Source organism: Octopus sinensis, linkage group LG5 (assembly GCF_006345805.1).
Source record: "Octopus sinensis linkage group LG5, ASM634580v1, whole genome shotgun sequence".
Classification (NCBI taxonomy): Eukaryota; Metazoa; Mollusca; class Cephalopoda; order Octopoda; family Octopodidae; genus Octopus; species Octopus sinensis.
Window position 1 is genome coordinate 23,236,871 of NC_043001.1, and position 16,903 is coordinate 23,253,773.

The 16,903-nt window shown below is 35.5% G+C and overlaps 1 protein-coding gene across 3 annotated transcripts in view; it reads right to left on the reverse strand.

Annotated features, from left to right (window-relative positions):
* LOC115211745 (glycerophosphodiester phosphodiesterase domain-containing protein 5) overlaps positions 1 to 16,903 on the reverse strand; it is a 226,142-nt gene that overhangs the window by 190,040 nt on the left and 19,199 nt on the right. Inside the window, exon 1 of one of the 3 annotated variants that reach the window (XM_036503227.1) lies at positions 12,801 to 13,259. The exons of 1 other annotated variant lie outside the window; for it this stretch is intronic. The gene's annotated coding sequence lies outside the window, so the exon portion shown is untranslated. Of the gene's footprint in view, positions 1 to 12,800; positions 13,260 to 16,903 lie in introns of those variants that run through there. One more of the 3 variants, XM_036503221.1, reaches the window with a different exon arrangement.

Consider the following 16,903-nt stretch of genomic DNA (forward strand, 5'->3'; position numbering starts at 1 on the left):
AACAACAAGCAGGTGTATTAGTTTGATGTTCGGGAAGAACGGAAAAGTCTTTGATGTTTCAAGCCTACACTCTTTGACAGAAAAATGGAGAGAGAAAAAATGTGTAGGGATTAACAGTTCAACATGATGACATGGCCAGAATATACATATTATATACATATATAAATTATATATATATATATATATATATATATAAATTGGGTTTAAATGTTTGACAACTCAGCACCGTCCATTGGACAGGGGGCATTTTGCTCGTGCTTATAGTATTAGTTTTTTTTCTTTATATATATATCTATTCTGATGCGAGTTTTGGCAGCAAATATCAGAATTGAACAGCGAAATTGCTATGATGATTCGGTGTTCTGACTGAAGATTGAAGGCTTCGAATGATTTGTCTGTGTTCGGTTCGTCCCTCCTGTATTTCAAGTTCATATATATAAAAAACATTCATTCTTTATTATTGCGGCGTTACGTGCACCCCCCCCGTTTGTTTGTCCAATTTTAAACCCTGCACGACTTTATACACACTGTCTTTTACTACACCGCATTGATTCTTCACCAAAATTTTGGCGCCCTCCGATTCTTCCCCTCTCTTCCTCCCATCCTCCTTAATCCCTTCTTTCTCCTCTCTTGGTCACTGATTCTGTCCCCTGCCTTCCACCCTCTTTGATCCCTCTCTCTCTGTCTCTCTTTCTCTCTCTCCTGCGACCTGCTGCTTCTTCAACCATTCTGTTGGCCTTCGTATCTCGACCAACATGTGTCCCAGCTACCGAAACGGTAATTATTTCTACGCCAGCTGCTATGTGTTTTGTTGTTTTGTCTCATTTGGTCTAAAGTCGTATGACAACCACCGTTATATATGTTTTGTTTTTTCTTACTGTTTTCAATTTCGTTGTCGTCTCTTGTATTCACATCCGTCTTGTGCGTTCAAATTCCTGTCTTCTACCAAGAAATCTAATGCTTACAGCTTAGTTTTTTTTCTTGGGGCTGGCCGAGTTGGAGCAAATATCAGATTGAACAGCCGAAATTTGCATGATGATTCGGGTTGATGAAGATTGAAGGCTTCGAATGATTTGTCTGTGTTCCGTGTTAGTCCCTTCTGTATTTCAGTTCAATTATATATAAAAAACATTCATTCTTATATATATATATATATATATATATTTAGATGTAGTTAAGTATATGTCCGTCATAGAGTGACCAATGGTTTCACATCCACAGCTCTAAAGCTAAAGACAAAAAAGTAACTCTTCACCTCTGGTGGGTAGGAACTTGTTAGTCATTTAGTCAATAGGTCACCAAAGAATGAAAATCGTGGGTCAACATTATATGATACATTGATATATATATATATATACATACATACACACACACATATATATATATATTATATAGTTGAAATTTACAGAAAAACAAAAGACAAAGACAGGTGTATTAGTTTAATGCTTGGGAAGCTGAGAAAACCCTTTACATTTCAAGCCTATGCTCTTCAACAGAAAGGAACATGAGGAAATAAACAGAGAGAGAATAAAAAATTTTTTGGCGCTAGCAGTCAATCATGGCGGCTATATATATATATTATATATATATATTCTCTTATTATCTTCTGTCACTAGACTGAGACCATGCTTTGGTACTACCATAAAGGGATTTTAGTTGATTGCACCACTTCTAGTAGTTATTTTAGTCATAAAGTTACTTTATTGATGCCTATTTAATAAATCATTATGTGGAAGGATATACAGCAACACAAATATACATGTATAGATTTGTGTCATTCATAATCTTCATCACATTAGTATAATGCTTACTTTTCCATGCTCACATGAGTCAGATGAAATTTGTTGAGGCAGATATTCAACAGCTAAATTGCTCTTCCAGCCACCAAACAACATATTTCCCTAAGTCCTTTGTACATGAATAACACGATGGTTAGACAAATTTCCATGAAAGAGTGCAAACAAATGACACCAGCAGCAATCCCTTCATGAGTATGTCATTTAATTTCAAAGCATATAGAAATATGTAATTTAATTTTAATAATCAATATCAGAGTATATTCTAATTAAGTAAGACTTAGTATAAATAATACTAATGCGATTAGTCATCATCATCATCAGCGTTTGAACATTCACTTTTCCACGTTTGCATGGGTTGAGCAAATTTTGTTCAGGTGGATTTTTTATGGTTGGATGCCTTTCCTATCACCAGCACTCACCTGTTTTCAAATAAGGTAATTTTTCCTCATGGCTTGACATATTTGTGCAGAATATTGGAAATGAATGACACAATCGTTATACTATATATGGGTGTGTATGTATGTTTGTGTTAAATATACACAATTGTATTTGGATTATGAGAATGACACACTGCCTACTGAGCTACCAAGGCCTTTGTGCTTGAAAAGATACTACAGGCTAAGTAAAAGCATGGTTGCCCTTGCATACAGGCTCATACCCCGCAACCCGCTCCAGCTGACCATCCCTAATCTTGCAGGCTTATAGGTGCTGGTGCTACGCAAAAAGCACTCAGTACAGTGTGTAGTGTTTGGCATTAGGAAGGGCATCCAGCCATAGAAACCATGTCAAAACAAACATGGAGCTTGAACAGCCCTTCAGATGGTCAGCTCCTGTCAAACCATCAAATCCATGTCTGCATGGAAAATGTATGTTAGATGATGTTGATGTATTTGTGCCAAGTTAAGGAATATAAAGGGACACACAAGTATGTATATATGAACTTCAGCATGGTTTCCTCAACCAAATTTGATTCTCGTAGTGTTGGTAAAACTGAAGCTATGGCAGAAGACACATATCCAAGGGGCTTGATGTGAAATTGATCATGTAACCATACAATTGCAAATCAAACTTCTCCAGTACTTAACCAGACAGTCATGTCTCAATGTAAATTATGTCAGGCTCATGAAAGCTTCACTAAAATAAGTTATATGTAGCAGCTATTATATGGATATACAAACTGGTACCAAATTTTGGCATAAGGCCAGCAGTTTTAAGGAAGGGAACTAGATCGATTATATGAACCCAGTGCCCAACTTGTGTTTATTTTATCAACCCTGAGAGGATTAAAGGCAAAGTTGCTCCCAGCAGCTTTTGAACTCAGAACATAAAGACAGACAAAAGCATTTTACCCAGCCTGCAGTCTTAATGGGCATACAAATTAATATTTATGTGATTTTAGACGAATTTTGAACTTTATGTAATTCCTTATGAGTTTTTGCTTGAAGTTCTTAATCTTTTCAGAAATTACTTTGATCATTTTTATTCTTGTCTTGTGTTCTCCTCCCACAGAATGTTGTCTGCTGTTGTGCGTGCTTTATGTGTCATTTTATGTTGCTTCTGATTTATTATGAAATGAGAGGATTGGCAGACTAGTATCACTGGAAACATTTTAACATATTCTCTATGAGCAGTTTGTGTGTTAAAAGATATTGAATAGATATTTTGTGAGAGAGTCTATACAGAACAGCAATCAATAATTTTACATAGAATAGCCGTCCATAATACTGGTCTCTTAAAACTTTTAATACCAACTTGCCAGAGACAGCCACTACTAAAGTATTCATATTTAAATTAAGATCTCAGCCAGAATCTTATTTATTATAATATGAGTAATCTGGTGAAATTTCTGTTGGTCAACATTGCATGCCAGCTTAGGTTAAGTGTCTTTTACTATAGCCATAGCAGATCAAAGCTTCATGAATGAATCTGGTAGGTGGAAAATAAAAAAGCCCACTGTGTGTGTGTATGTATGTATGAGGAAGAGAGAGTTAGTGTCTCCTTGCCTTGATATCTTGTGGATGTTGTAACAAGTATTACCATGATACAAACAGTATTCTTCAGTTCTAGTCTTGGAAAATATGTTCAGCCAAGGGAGGAAATATTATCTGACTTGGAAACAGGTGAGGGCTAGCAATATGAAGGGCATCCAGCTATAGAAAATTTACCTCAACAAATTCCATCCAACTCGTACAAACATAGAGAAGTGGACGTTAAAAGGATGAAAATAAATCAAGAAATCATGAATAGTCAACTCATAAGAAATATAGTCACAAAAAGTTAAAGAGTAAATTTAAACTTATTCAATAGTGTGATACTTATATTTGATAGGCAGAGGTACCTAGCACTGCCCAATATTGTATCTAATTGACATGAGACAGAGGAGTGTAGTCTAACCCTTTAGCATTTAAACCAGCCAAATCTGGTCTCTCATACCTACCCTGCAATGTCATTCTAAAAATAAACAAATTGTATCATCAAAATCCCAAGGTTATGATATGATGCATGAATGGTTCAAAACAATGTCAATAAAGAAGCATTATAAGTGATGGAGTAATCCGAATGGCAAAGGGTAATGTGAAAATTGGCTGCTATATATGTCAGATTGAGCTATGTAGAGGTCTTGTTTATTGATTCATGCATACATATAAACATACATGGGATAGTAGGGAAGTGAGGGAAATTAAGTATATTTTGGATATTTCTATCATTTCAAAATACATGGTGCCGGTGGCATGTGAAAAGCACCAACCAATTGTGACTGATGCCAGTACCCCGAGTGACTCCCATGCCGGTGGCACATAAAAAGCACCATCTGAACGTGATTGTTGCTAGGCCTGCTTACTGGCCCCCATGTTGGTGGCACATAAAAAGCACCCACTCTTGGAGTAGTGGGCGTTAGAAAGGACATCCAGCTTTGGAAACTCTGGCAGACCAGAATGGAGCCTGGTGCAGCTGCTGGCTCTCCAGACCTCAGTCAAACCATCCAACCCATACCAGCATGGAAAATGGACATTAATCGATGATGATGATGATGATGATGATGATGATGATGATGACTGTAGAAGCTCCATCATTAAATGAGATAGTAAGAAGCGCTTTGATAGAAAATTGATTGCTATTTCAGTCAGGTGTAGCTGCAACATTGATGTCTCTCTCGTTATCTCATATAGACACACATATAAACGTAAGCCAATTAGGTGTGATGTGAGGAAGATAAAAATGCAAGAGCTGCCAGGTTGAGAAATTATCACTGGCTCATATAAAGAGTCTAAGATACTTCTCACAGACGCTCAGAGATGCATCTTCAATGACATTCTTAGACTCTCAGTGAGTTTTGGGATAGAATGTGGTTTTAGGGAGAATTTACACCAGACAGTAAAGGTGTGGTTGCAGTGAGCTATGGCTGTGGTTTCAACCAGGCCTAGCTACTACATACAGACCTCCCTTATTGACTCATGCACACATGTAAAGTATATAACAATGAGGTATGATTTGTGAGTAATTTCTAGCAGGTCATATTACTATACAGAGACCTCAATTACTACTTCATATGCATGTGTGTGTGTGTGTGTGTGTGTGTGTGTGTGTGTGTGCGCGCGCATATGCATATAGATAAGACAGTAGAAAAATACATATTACTGAGTAGTTTGTTCAGATAGTCTTTTTAGGTATAACAATTACTAAGGTTAATTCTGACAGAAAATAATACTTTCCTGTCATTTAAAAATGACTTATTCTCTAAAGTTGACATCTTGACTATATTTGATTTATTTGTCTTTCTCATGATGTTGGTAAGTGCAATTAGAGCAACCCAGAATCAAGTTATTAAATGGGGACTTCTTTTAGTGTGACACCACGCATACACTCCAGTTCTTCTTACTGTTTATATGGTGTTGTTTTGAAAGGGTTCTATATTTGGGAATGGGGTTTCAAATTAAAGTTCTCTGTAGGTAAGTCTGTATTTGGATTACTCTTTTCATCTTTCACGTGTTTCAGCCATTGAACTGTGGCTATGCCAGGGCACTGTCTTGAAGGAGTCAATACTTATTTAAGTCTGGTACTTACTCTATTGGTCTCTTTTGCTGAACTGCTAAGTTACAGAGATGCAAACAAACCAACACTGGTGTCAAGCATTGGGCAGGTAGGGGAGACACACACACACACACACACACACACACACACACACACAGAGAGAGAGGCTTTCACACAATTTCTGTATATCAAATTCACTCACAAAGAATTGGTTGACTCAGGTGTACAATACACTTGCTCAAGATGTTGCACAATGGAACAGAACTTGAAACCACATGGTTGCAAAGTGAGCGTCTTGGCCACCCAACCATGCCTGCACATCTTGTAGTAGTTTCACTGCTGTTATTTATGTTTATGTTTAACCCTAAGACAGTACTGACCAAGGAAACTTATGGTTAAAGGCTCTTCTTTCCATGGCCATCCCATTTGTTTCTTATCTATGTTCAGTATTATTAAAGCCTCCAAAACAGTGGTTCTCTATCAGAGTCAATATGACCCTGAGGATCCATATAAGATCTTGGAAGGTCCACACAAAAAGATAGTAAATTTAAGATCCACAATAGTACTTTAAGGGTCCCTGAAAAAAATTTTGCTTCAGATGTATGTATTGGCATGTATTGTAAGAAACAGCTGGGTTTCTTTTTCCAACTTTCAATCTACACAAGTTAATGTGTAAAAAATAAAATAGAAATTTTTAAAGAAGTATCTATAAAACTAGTTTTTAAACATCAAATGGCTACGTAGGTTCACTAGAATAAAATAGTATTCAAAGGGGTCCATAGAGAAAAAATGGTTTGATTTGACAATCCACTCAAGAAGGGTTTTACAATACACTTTTCACCTCAAGGAGTTGTCAAGCTGTTTTGATCATCATCCCTCCTTGCCCTCACTCTATGTTATGTTCTTTGTGTGCTTCTAATACTTTCTCTAGTCACCATTCCAGAGAGAGGGAGAGAGAGAAAGATGAGTAAGACAGAGCTAATGAGTAAGACAGAGACAGAGATAAAGAGCGAGACAGACAGACAGACAGACAAAAGTGAGACAGACAAAGAGGGAGAGAGAGACAGACAGCAAAAGATAAAAGACAGAATGAAGAAGGGAGAAAAAAACAGTTTGACATCACATAAGAATAATTTTGACTTTTGTTTTCTAACATAACCATACTTTCAACACATTTTGCCCAATACTCCTCCATTTCAAATTTCTCTTTTTCTCCATCTCCCTTCTTCACAGACAGCAGGGTGTGGTTTGCGGGGGATCCAGCCATATTTCTCAAAATAAATGTTATGAACTTTCATGTGAGATGGTGAACAATAATATATATTGTTTTGTGGGTGTTCATTATGTAGAACTTGAATAGAAGGTAGACATAACTGATATATATATATATATATATACATATATACTATCTTACATGGGCAAGACTAAATATAGCACACTTAACAGACATGTTTGTGTAACTATTCTATATATGTATGTGCGGAGAAGAAAAATTGAGTATAATAAACTAAATTCACTATGTTAACTTGCAAATAGGTGAAAGATTTTGGCCGATATGAACAGAAAAGACAATATTTGTGTTGATATGGATATACTCTGTTGATATGGATATACAGACTTATGCCCAAAAGTATTCTAATGGTGACCATTCCCCATTTTATTTTAGTAAACCACATTATCCAGTATACCCTTTCTATTCCACGATTGTATGATGTGATATAAGGAATATTTAGTTCCTGCTTCTATTAGATCAAACGATCACAAAGTTTCTTTTGTCGCTGACTCACAGAAGGAGAAACATAATAGTAGTAGATTTGGGATTATCTAAGATCTAGTTTGAGTAATTATAAAAATGTTGGAAGCAATGTGGTTGGGGTCATGCACAAATGAAACATCTAAAAAGATACTGCATTGTGAACACACCTATAGAAGTAAAAGGATATAAATAGTAAAATGATGTTGATAGATATTGTGTGATGTAATTATACCGTTTATATCTTTTATTTGTAAAGGCGTATGACCTAATGGTTACACTATTGCACTCCTGATCATTAGATCATGGGTTTGATTCCCTGACTGGGCGGTGCATTGTGTTCTTGAGCAAAACACTTCATTTCATGTTGCTCCTGTCCCCCTTTCAATCAGTGGGGAATGTAGGCTTGATTGCCTAGCCAGGAGGGTGGCGTCATTTGAAGGCTAAAACAATGTAAAAATGCATTGTGACCGGCAATGTGTAACATCTGATAACCTGGTTGATCATGTGATATCTTTTATACTTGTTTCAGTCATTAGACTGCAGCCGTGCTGGGGCACCAAATTAAAGAACTCTAAGTCAAACGAATTGATCCCCATACATATTCTTTTTAAGCCTGGTACTTCTTCTATCATTTGCCGAGACACTACCCATGCCTGCATGGAAAGCAGACGTTAAACGATGATCAAAAACATCAACACCAGTTATCAAGAGGTGGTGAGGAACAAACACAAATACAAAGATACACACACACACACACGCCCGTTTCCCTCTACATAATCCACTCACAAGGCTTTGATCAGCCCCAAGGCTATAGTGGAAGATATTTGCCCAAGATGCCATGCAGTAGAAACCATGTGATTAGGAAACAAACTACTTACCACTCAACTATGCCTGCACCTAACATAGCCACACCTACACATAATTGACTATTTATCTTACATACAATATCAGTCTACAGTTACTACCTATCTGAGTCACACACCTTCCGAATTTTTCTTTTAAAAGTTATAAACAACATGAATCTGTCAATAATTCAGAGAGAAGAAACTGCACCCAGTGCAGTCAGTAAATTGAATGACAAGTGAATATAGTGTCAATGGAGAACTTAATCTTTCTGAGGAAATGCTGGTGCTATCCAGTACATTTTATAAAGTAGTTGGGATTTGAAGGGCATCAAGTTGATGTTCTGAACAGTAAATTTAGACTTACTGAGTATTATAACATAGAAATTAAGAGGTGAAATGTATTTGGATGAATAGAACAGCAACTACAAGAAGTGTGAGGTGTGAATGATTAAGTTAAGGGTTGATTATCTGGAGTTTCATAATATAAATAAGTGAGAAATAACATGATTTAACCATTTCGTGAGAAATAACATGATTTAACCCTTTCATAACCTGGCGGAAACTGGCTCTGAGTACAAATGTCTTGTTTTCGTAAGTTTTGAATTAAAATCTTCCACCGAACCTTAGTCACAATTAATGTTCCTAACACTAGCTGAATGATAAGTTATTTTACTAAATTCTTTGTTATATTTAAAGTAATTGAAAGAAATACGAAGCCTCTCAAAATAAATACAGTAATGAAAGGGTTAAGAAAGTCGGGGGATTGGCTGCCTTATCATGGCTACCGAATAATTGTCACATATTACATTTACAGATAAATTCCTCTATTTCCATAATATCAGAAAGTTGAGAAGAGAATCTGCATCAAATGTTGCCAAAAGCTTGGCAATACCTGCTCAGATGCCTATGCAAAGTGATGATAACTCAAGGATGGTGATTTGATGATTTCCCCTCACAATTGCACTCACATCTGTGATGTTTTTCTCAGTTCTGCTGGTTGCGGGACTCCCAGAACATTCATCAATACTGATATTTTTTCAACCATCTTGGAAACGTTTGAACCACTCATACACTTGTATGTGGCTCATACACTTTCTGCAACTTTGTGTAGGCTTCCGAGCAGGTATCGCCATGACAACTTTCTCTGTCATGATCAATGCGACAATCACATGCTACACACCTTCCTTCCAAGCACTGCTGTAAACAGCAGAAGTGAGCAAGAACGTTAAAACTTAGAGTGCATGCACAGCAAAGTTCAAGGTCAATCTTTGCCAAGCAGCTTCAATCTGTGTGCTTTAGCTTTGTTACTATGGCAATAATCTGGATACTTATTGATCAGATCTTATATACACATCCAATGGGCTTCTTTCAGTTTCCATCTACCAAATCCACTTAAGAAGTCTGTAGTCTGTCTTGAGCTATAGTAGAAGACACGTACCCAAGGTGGCATGAAGTGGAACTGAACACGAAACCATGTTGTTAGGAAGCAAACTGCTTACCACACACACCTACGCTTGTGCCAATATAGAAATACATAATCAAACAAACAGTGTTTCTTGATTATATATTTTTCTATATAATCAAATCCCATACACTAGATTCGCAGAAATATTCAAGTGGATGCTCACAATCCCACTTCAGTTTCACATCTACTAAGAATTGCTTGTATCCACTTAGATAGTAGCACAGAACTAAGACAGGGATTCAATTATATAATTACTAATACACACATATTACAAATTCTATGCCTATGTGCATTATGAGACACACACACACACACCAGCACTCTTTCTGTCGTCATCACCATCATGCCTTTTAACGTCCACTTTCCATGCTGGCAAGCCAGATGCCTGCACTAGGCTCCAATCATATATATATACATATATATATATCATTTTTCATCTAGTTTCAGCTCACGAGCTATGGCCATGCTGGGGCACCGCCATTCAATAGTGTTGCGTCCAACATATATATATATATATATATATATATGCATATTCTTTAATTCTTTCACTTGTTTTAGTCATTTGACTGCAGCCTTACCAGAGCACTGCCTTTAGTGAAACAAATCAATCTGAGGACTTATTCTTTGTAAGCCCAATACTTATTGTATTGGTCTCTTCTGCTGAATTGCTAAGTTACAGGGATATAAACACACCAGCATCGGTTGCCAAGCGATGGTAGGGGTACAAACACAGATACACACAAATATATATATATATACACACACACACATACAATGGGCTTCTTCCAGTTTCCAGCTACCAAATCCATGCCTGAGGCTATAGTAGAAGACATTTTCCCAAGGTGCCACACAGTGGGACTGAACCCGGAACCATGTGATTCTTATCACACAGCCATGCCTGTGTGTGTGTGTATATATATATACACACACACACACATATATATTTTCAAGATTTTAAAATTACAAAAGCACATCATACAGATATGAAACTTTATTTCATATTAAAAAAAATAAGCATTATCAACGTTATTAGGTTTTAATAAAATATTTAGCAGAATTCGGTATAATCAATACCTTCATATATATATATATATATATATATATATATATTCTGTAGCATTTTAAAGACATGTTTACAAAGAGCCAAACAGATTGAAACTAGAGAAATCTATGCTGAATTTCCTTTCTTCAACTCTTAACTTTTTCTAAAAAGATCATTTTTTAATAAAAGAATTTTCGCCCTTTTACTTATTACTTTTGCTTTGCACTACTGCTAAGAAATTCTTATGTTAAATTATATCTCATTACTATGGTTTCAGCAAAAAGCCAAAATATAGGTTGCAATATAAGTCTAGAATATAATTAGAATGAATTAGTCAACTAAGAAAACAGAAATGGTGTGTGTGTGTGTGTGTGTGTGTGAGTGAGAAAGAGAGAGAAAGAGATTGAGTGAGTGTGCGTATATACACACATACATGGGGTGGGAATGATCAAAAGTAAACAGCTATTTTGAAAAATAGTAATTTATAAAATAAAGCAAATGGGTATGTTTGTGTGAGTAGATAGATGGATAGAGAAAGTGGGGAGGATATAAGCATGACTGTAGGTTCTCAAATTAAATTTATTTTTTTTTTATTTTGCTTCTTAGTTTTATTAATTTCATGTTAAATGTATATTATCCTCTTTGTCGCTTTATTTCTTTAATTACCATTATTTTTCAAAAGATGTTAAATTTGAAAGACCCTGTAATATATTTGATAGAACGCCTTTGTCTGATAAAGGGTTTTCAAACAAATTGAGAGGTATTTGGAATAGTGTCGTGCGATTAAAATAGAGAAAACAGACGGTAGAAATTAAGTGGAAAAAAATACCACCAGTTTCTAATTAAGGGTTCATGAACATTCTAATTAAGACTCTATGCGTATTGAGAAAGAATAAATCTAAGTAGTTCTACACAGAAATGCATAGTATAAAAGGATTAGTACATTAAAATACAAACAGAAAATAAATCAGATCACAAAAAGGAATGTTTCTGTTATAAAAGTTAATCTGGTATAATCATCACTCAAGGATGTATGATATTTTAATGAAATGTCTCATTGCTATTTATTGTTAGTTAAAATAATTATGTTCCATACATACATAAGAGTAACTGAAGTTGCTCATTTATAATGAAACTCTGAGTGCTGTCAGTAAGGAAATGAATGACTATGATAATGTTGAAACAATCACGCGGTGCAGATTTTGCTTCAACTGAATTCTATGATAACTTCGCTGTCGGCTTTCAGAAACGATATTATTTGTGCCTTCTCTAATACATAATTATAGTCCTCTAAAAGTAGGAGGTTTCTTACCTGATTTATACTAATTATGTAAGAGTTTGCGGCAATTATTTTAAAATATAGAAATCGCAATAAAATTACAGAATAATCGCAGATATATAATGGAATGGAAAAAAAAACGATGGCATAGTGATGAGAAATGACAGCAGTTGATGTATACGTCTCGGTTTATATAGATTTTTGCAGCGAACAAACAACAGCAATAACAAAGATAGATCAAAGAAAGTGATGACGCGGACACGTCAAGAATGAATGAATGGTGATTGTAAAATAAAAAGGAGAAATAAAAATGAATTTGGTTTCGTTCTATTTCAGATCAGTGACATAAAATACAATATCGAATTTAAATATAAAATTAAAACAAAGATGAATAATGAATGTTAATTATTTCATTATCATTAAGATAACAGAAGAGAGATGCGGCACGTTAAATCAGTGTTTACATTTCTGATTCAGTTTACACTTGCACTCATCTCCGATTTAAAAAGAAAAGTCAGCCTAAAATAGACAAACATCGTTAAATGTATAATGGAAATTATGATAATAACAATTAATACTTACTCTGCAGCTGTTTAATATCACTGAGTGGAATCAAGAAAAAGTAATGTGAGAAGGTCAGCGGGTCAGTTAGACTTTAGTAATTTGTATAACCGAGAGAAAATCGTAATTAAAATGTTACTACTACTCGAGTGATAGTGATGCGAAAACGCAGGCAGCTAGGAACTCTGCTCAGATAGATATACGGAGGTCTGCGAGAATGTTAAATTATTTTGTGACAGTAAACTGCCCAAGCTAGCTATGAAGCATGAATGACAAGCAGACAGCTTGAGAAATAGTAGTAGGCTAAGTCGAGAAGGAAATAAGCACATGGAAGTCCAAGACGGGTGAGAGAAACTGACTCCTATACAGGCACAATGGTCTCGTGCCTATGATCAATTTTCAAGTGTGGATATGTTTGACTGTATATCGAGAAAGATCGAAGACTTCCGGTAAAAACACATGGCTATTCGTAATCTTAGTCATCTTACTATTAAATCATTAACCGGGTGAATTTAATATATTTATTGTCAAAATCTAAGCCTCGGAGATTTAACAACTTTGCTTTTTTTTTTCCTTATTATTATGTTAATATTTTATTTTTTTTTTAGCTGTGTGAAATTATAGCTCGTATGTATTTTTTAAGTCTACATACAGTTTTAATTTCGCTAACCCCCGCCCCAATAAAAAAAGTTCTTAAAGGGCACAACTACAAGTATCTTTACATCGATCAATTATCCATACTAACAAATGATATAACATGGGCAGTTCGATGACAAAAATTTTTATATATTGGGGAATGACTTTGCAACTTTATTCGTATATCAGGAAAATGCTGTCCATGAATCATTCATTAACAGGGAATGATAAAATAAAATAATAAAAAAGCAACGCATTTATTGACGATGTGATGGCTACCAGTGTGTGTGAGTGTGCGTGGTGTCCACTTTCACATATAGTTGCTATACAAAATAACAATGATCATTTCTAATAGATTCCGATAAAAGGGATGTAATATTGCCCCTTCAGAGCCTGCTTTCAGGGCCACTGTAATGATTTTGGATGAAAGTGTCCTTTCAAAATTCAAAGGGGCTGTGAACATTTTGGTTTTTTTTGGGGGTTTTTTTTTAATGTTTAGGGCAGGTACCTTTCAGATATTCCTGGCCCCATCTTTTGATCTCTGTGTCATAGACCAATGTACAGACAGAACCCCACTCATATAGCCCCTGAACATATTTTCATATATCTTTGTTGAGAAATAGTCACTTTTTCTATACATCATATAATAGTTATCTTTCCTATATATATATATATATATATATACATACATACATACATACATACATACATACACTCACATTTATATATATACATACATACACACACACACACACACACACATTTAATCCATTACTGTTAGTCCAACAAAATACATTTTGTTGGACTAATGATTATGGATTAAATGTTAATTCACTCTCAAACTTATCTTTGATTTCTTTATTTCAAGTGGCTGGATATAGCTTCTTTGAACTTCTCACTCCCTAGAGTACACACACACACACACACACAAACACGTGTGTGTGTGTGTGTGTGTGTGGCAAGGAAGAACATCATCAATTATATCAACTTCAGTATTCAACTGTGACTTATTTTATCAGTTCTGGAAGGATAAAAGGCAAGGTGGGCCAGACAGGATTTGAACTCAAAACATACACACAGAGGTAACTAAATATTGCCAAACATATTATTCAATGCTTCACTGATTCTGCTGCACTCTAATGATTATGCTTACCAAATGAAAGAACAGGTGCAATTTGAATCAATGACTTTATTTTATTCTAGCCATAAACCACATTGCTAATAGAATTATCTTCTGTGAATGGATATTTATTGATGGTGTGGTGGAATTATTAGAGCTTTGAATAAAATAACTTGTACTTATTCCAATTCTGAGTTCACTCATAACAACACTAGAGCTTAATATATATTGGGTCATCCCATATTACAGTTTTTTATACTTCTTTATTTTTCAAAATTAAGATAAAAAAAGTTATTTTTTAATCATAATACACTCTCTTTCATTTTCTACAATGCTCTTCCATCTAGACTTGCAAAGCCCCTCTTCCAAAATTCATTTGTCCATCATAAAAAATACTCCTCTAGTACTATTCTGACCTCGTCTACAGAATTCATATTTTTTCCATCCAAATGATTTTGAAGACTGCGGAATAAATGATAATCAGATGGGGCAATGTCTGGCAAATATAGTGGGTGGGGCATCATTTCCCGTTCAAACTGCTCCAACCTTTGGAATGTCATCCTCGATGTATGTGGCCAAGCATTATCCTGTTGAAAGAACACCTTTTGTCTTGAAACCAAAGATGGTCGTTTTTCTTCTAGTGCTGACTTAAGCCATTCAAGCTGCTCACAGTAGATCACCCTTGTTATTGTTTGGTTTGGGTTTAAATGTTCAAAGTGGACTAAACCTTTCATATCACACCAAACAGATAACAACACCTTACATGGATGAATACCTTCTTTAACCTGGAGTGCCGGTGTTTCTCCTTTCCCTACCCACTGTCTTCAGCTCTTCACATTTTCATAGAGAACCCATTTCTCATCACCAGTCACTATTCTGTCCAAAAAAGGTTGATTTGTGAGATGTGACAACAAAGAAGAGCAGACATTTACTCTCTCTGTGCAATTAGACTTAGAAAGTTTGAGAGGAACCCAATGATCCAATTTGCTGACTTTTCTGATGGCATGCAGGTGTCGATGAATGGTTGAATGACTGTTCCTGTTGGAGTAGTGGAATCAAACCAAGAACCAATCATAAGTGAGGGGAGCTTTACAATAAAGACTACTGAGCAACAACCAAGTTTATGCATTGCAAATACCCAATAACAACTGAAACTAATGCAAAAACTGGAGAACAAGAACCTGAAACCAAAAGATAAGTGGAAGGCCTTTATCAGCAAAGGCAGAGTAATGGTCAATGGGATTGTCAAGGTGACTGGTGCTGATATCACATAAAATGTTTTCATGCTGATGTCATGTAAAAAGTACTGGTGCACTAGTGCCATGTAAAAAGCACCCAGTACACTCTGTAAAGTGGTTGGTATTAGAAAAGGTATCCAGCTGTAAAAACCAAGCCAAAAACAGACTATGGAACCAGTCTGGAAAACAACATTAAATGATGATGATGATGGTGGTGGTGGTGGTGATGATGGTGATGATGATGACAAACTGAAACTAATACAAAAACAGGAGAACAGGAAACCAAAACAAAAGGATAAGAGGAAGGCCTTTATTCAGAAAAGGGGGAGCAATGGTTGATGGAGTTGATAAATACCAAGAGCATAATGCAGTATGCGTAAGAGCACAAATTAAGCTGGTATGTTTACACTGTGCTATGTTGGATAAAGAAGAGTAGTGTGTGCTACTGTAATTACCAGATGCTGATTAATGAAAACTTGAAATTAAGTCATTTGATCACTGATTAATCTGTAATTACTATACACATGTACATGTCTTTAAGGTTAACATGAATATATATTCATATAAACTTACATCCACATAAATACCTATACACACACACATAAATACCTATACACACACACATATACATTTATATATATATATATATATATATGTATGTCAAAATGCTAAGCTGCATTTGTTTGTCTTTGCATTCTGAGTTCAAATTCTGGTGAGGTTAACTTTGCCTTTCATCCCTTAGGTGTTGATTGAACAGGTACCAATTGAAAACTGGAGTCAATGTAATCAACTTATCCCCTTCCAAAAATTGCTGGCCCTGTGTCAAAATTTGAAACCAATATTTCATTAGTCCTAATATTCTGAGTTAAAAACTCCTTTTTAAAGTTTGAGAGAGAGAGAAACACATTGTGTCCATCAACCTTATATTGTGGGCCTCTATATTGATGGGGTTTATACATAAGTATGTATTGTATACATTTCTTGATTTTCCTCAAATCTGAGCAATTTGTGTGTGTGTGTGTGTGCGCGCGTGTGCATGGATGTGCATTTGTAGATGCATAAGGTAGATGAATGAATACTACCCTTTTAGTTGTCTATTATCTCTTCTTCCTTCTGGAAATTTTTACCCC